The 4,411-nt window shown below is 39.9% G+C and overlaps 1 long non-coding RNA gene across 1 annotated transcript; it reads left to right on the forward strand.

The window, feature by feature from the left end:
* The first annotated feature begins 473 nt into the window (after positions 1-473).
* LOC146302806 (uncharacterized) lies at positions 474-4,022 on the forward strand. The gene is made up of 3 exons (XR_014758111.1): positions 474-1,916; positions 2,762-2,895; positions 3,372-4,022. It is a non-coding gene; the product is annotated as an uncharacterized LOC146302806 (long non-coding RNA).
* The last annotated feature ends 389 nt before the right edge of the window (positions 4,023-4,411 follow it).

Here is a 4,411-nt window from a genome sequence, read left to right on the forward strand (position 1 = left end):
CTTAATGCATAAAGATACAAGGCTTTCTGGAATGGATAAGCTCACCAAGCCCCCTTCCTTCACTTACTGGCTTGAAATAAAGGCCCTTGTGGATCTTGATGGTATTGCATTTCAGATTTGGTATGCCATTGGTAATTCTGCAGCATACATTTTTCTATACAGTTACAATTTGTCAAAAATAAACATTTTTCAATGGTTCGCAGTGTTTGGAGGAATCCGCCATTACTGCTTGCAGTTATATTTACATATTGGATTAGACACAAAGATTGAGTCTTTCAAAACTGAGGTAGGTTTTGATGGTGTGTGTACAGAGGATACATGAATTGTATTTATACAATATTATTTAAATCGCACATTCCCCAGATAGCAGTTTTTATTGCTGAATTGGCCTTTTGCGGCGACAACATTCTGCAGCATTACTGTAGATTTTCATAGGACCCGCGCTCATTCTCAAGAACCAGTTTGAATGTTACTGTACATGAGTCCATTTTGTAAGTAGCACTTTTTTCCCTTGGTCTAACGGTTAATATAACAAAACTATGATATTGATATAGTTAGCTAAATAAAATATAAATATTAGCTATTATTGTAATTCTGTTAGCGTAATGCAAGACATTTAGGATTTTATGTGGACTTAAATTGCTAGCTAAATATAACTGCTAGGCTAAGTCAGACTAAGCTAGCTAGCTGTAAACTGTCATTTCATGACAGTGAAAGTCACGTCGAGCTGATCACTGTCACTCATTGAAATCCAAATGCCCTCCATAACACCTTTCACACAGTAGCCTACTTAAACTTGGGATTGGCTACATTTGTTGTTTAATCTATGTGATATATAGAGCTAATATGTGCTGGTGATTGAAGATCAGTTCACAATATTCACTAGAAGGCGGAGTTGAGGGGAATATAAACAGGCGCCTTTTTCCGAGTACGAACATACATATATTTTTTATAGCAAGCCTTGAAACATAAAGTACACAAAACAGAAATGTTATATGAAGCCCAATGTACCAAAAACTTCAAAACGCAACCATGTCATCACATGTAAGCACTGTAGAACTAAAACAAAGCCACCATGTACATTAAATCCACAATGTTAAATGAGCAATAAGTTCAGTTTTGCATTTGTTGATGCTTGGAACTCTCCGTTGTGATTACATTGAGAGCAGAACGTTTGTCCTCCCTACTCTGCTATCTGGGTAACATCTTGAGTCAATTGTAGTAAAGTACTGCATTCATTGATTTTCTCATCATAGTGCTTCGGTATTGTAGAAGAGGGTTAGTGACGTTGAGTGTAACCTAATGTTACCTAAGTACAAAACATGAGGTAGTGAGTCTGTTGAAAAAAGCATGGAAATTAACAAAATAATATGGTGTGCTTTATATGGTTTATAGAAGTCGTTTTGGATAAAAGCGTCTGCTAAATGAATTAATGTAAATGTTATAGGGAACAATGAAAAGGACTCGTGAAATTAAAGACTTCTTCATCAAGAAAAAACCTAGTGAGGAAAGTGCAGTATCAGTGTTTCCCCTATGTTGATTTTGTTGTGGCGGCCAGCCACGGCTAAATTTCTGCCGCCAAGGGATCAGAAATAGGGCTGTACAAGATTTTAGGCCGTCTATCAGCAGTGATTGTTAGAGTGCATGTCGGAAAATAACAAGGACACACGCTTCACAGCGCTGTTGAGATTGCGTGTGTGTGTCCTAACAGGCCTCGACACCACAGATGTTGAAACTAAGTTGACACAAGCGTTACAGGCACTATTATCGCGTAGGGTGGGGAGGCCTGTCATCGAGATACCCGTCGAACCTATAGAGGGGTACCTCCTTTATGGCTTAAAAGTTCCAGACATTGCAGCCCTGTACGGAGTCAGTAGAACTACAATCCATCGTAGAATGCAGCAAAATGGACTAAGGTAACATATTTTTTACCATTATGTTTATTCTACCATATGGTTGTACAATTAACTTGGTGTTATAGCCGAATCGTCAGAATCAACTGTATTAGGCAAGTATGCGAATTCATACAAATAATTTGACAATAGCCACTAGTAGGGTTTCCCGCAGCACTATTCAGATAAGGCGGCCGCCTAAGCAACACACGCCTGCCACCTAAACTACGTAGTCCCAATATTTTTTTTACACCTTGTCCTGCTTCCTCCCTTCCATTCCAAACCTTGACCAACGCCAGTGTCCCTTCGGTGTAGAACGCATTAGTCACAAACTAGCCCCCCCCCAACCCACAGTCTGACGGCAAACCCCACCCTACCACCATTCATATACAAACAGTGCAAATTGCAATATGGCAAGGTGTATAAGTATGCATGCACAAGAAATGTCAGGGTGTTGTAGGACAGTGGCTGAATAATTTATAACTAGGATTGAGCAGTCAAATGTATTTACATGTGTACATGTCTATTACATTTAGATTCTACTACATTATATTTAACATATGGGGTAGGGTGGGGTTCAGGGTTACTTTTACTGTCTGTTACCCTAAACTTGGACATAGACTATCAATAACAGTGCCACACAAGACAGAGGAGGGGGTTAGAGGCCATTACAAAATCATGTTTACAGAACAAGTGTCCATAGAGGTAGAGGCTACTGACCCATACATGTCAGTAGTATCCAAACTATAAGTTGAGCTTGGTTTACATCGTGTTAAACTGCTGATATAATCCTGTTGTCTATTTTAGTTTGCAATGATCATTTACTTAACGAGTTTGATTAACATGAACCTTGTTTTCTCCTTTATTAGTGTGTCGGCCATGTATTCTGATGTCACAGAGGCACAGCTGGATACTCTGGTGCTGGAACTTCATAGAGAGCATCCACAGAGTGGATACCGCATGATGAGAGCTTATCTCCGTACAAGAGGTCATCTGGTGCCAAGTAAGTTTTTACATGTAGCTTGGCCCTTCCACAATTATTGTTCTTCAATAATTTCAAGGCAAATTTCTGTATACTTCACATATATTAAAGGGGCAATTGACTGCAAAACCGATTTTACCTTGTCATAGTTGAATAACGACAGTTCGGTGGGTAAACTGAACATACCGTGAATATCAAAGTCCATTGATACCTCTTTCCTATTCAAATCTCAAAAAGAAAAAATTTGGCTGTAAAACGCTAACAAAGCTACCGGTCCTACGTAGGACCGGTGATCGCCCTCTTATTGGCTCTGGTCTGTATCTTTGTCACGCCCCAGAATTTAAATCCAGACCAGCCCGAGGTAGCGTCTATCTCCGATACTAGTTTAGCTGCGCGCTGCTCTGTGTAGGCTACTTATAAGGAATTACAAAGAAGAACGTTTTGAATTATAACAAGGATATTAAAAATGGACCACGGTCGTAAATGCTGTGTTCCAGGCTGTACAGGGAAGGCTAACACTCACAGTCTTCCCAAGGAGCCAAACATTCAACAGGCATGGCTGCTGTTGTCTATGAGAAGATCCCGGCGAAGTTCGACACTCAATCATTCATTTGCTCTGAACATTTCACCCAAGACAGTTTTGACAACCTTGGACAATTTCAAGCAGGATTTGCTAGGAAGCTGAACCTGGAAAGAGGTGCTGTTCCGACCGTACGCTCATTGCAACCGCAAGCTATAAGGACAGTATGATGTTGTGCTAACAGTTATTAGCAATGCTAACGTTTCCTGTATATAGCATACCAGGTAGAATGCTGAATAGGTTTCTACACACATCAAATGACTGTCTAGCTAGACTAGCTGTAATTGGCATTAGAAGGGAAGCTTCCGAATAATAGCCAGAAAACGAACAGCAGTCTGGCTTATTGCTAACGCCTGTCTAGATAATCTATTTGAAAGAACTGGAGAAAGGCAGGTTCTAGATACAGGATACGTTAGCATTGCTAGTAACTGTTACTTGTAACACCTAGACTGTAGGCATGTAAACAAGTTTAGCTTGCTAGTTAACGCAAGAGCATAGGTAGAATGTGTGATAATTTAGCCTAGTTTATTGGCAATGGGGCAAACGTTGATTCATGTTCATTCATGTTCCTGACTGTGTTTCATTCAAATAAATAACCTGTGTAATGTAAATCTACAATTCACGATGCATGTTTGTCCAGATCTTTGTCATGTTATTTTACAGCAAGATATCAAGAGCTAGCCTAGCTAGCTAACTGAAGCCAAGTAGATCACGATATGGTTTGGTTACTAAGCTGTAGCCTAACGTTCTACCCACCTAAGTCAATCCAGTTTGCTTCAACAACAGAAGTGGAAACAAGTAATGTTATCATTTCAAATGATATAGTCAATCTGTTGAAAACAGATTTTTATTTCAAGTCTCCAACTTCGGTGTTTCAGCGAGTGCTGCTGTTGGCCGTGTTGCGTTTTTGCTCCCAGCTTCACTCGTTGATAACCAACCAATCAGCGCGCAGCTTAT

Source organism: Hypomesus nipponensis, chromosome 1 (assembly GCF_054491055.1).
Source record: "Hypomesus nipponensis isolate SF chromosome 1, ASM5449105v1, whole genome shotgun sequence".
Classification (NCBI taxonomy): domain Eukaryota; kingdom Metazoa; phylum Chordata; class Actinopteri; order Osmeriformes; family Osmeridae; genus Hypomesus; species Hypomesus nipponensis.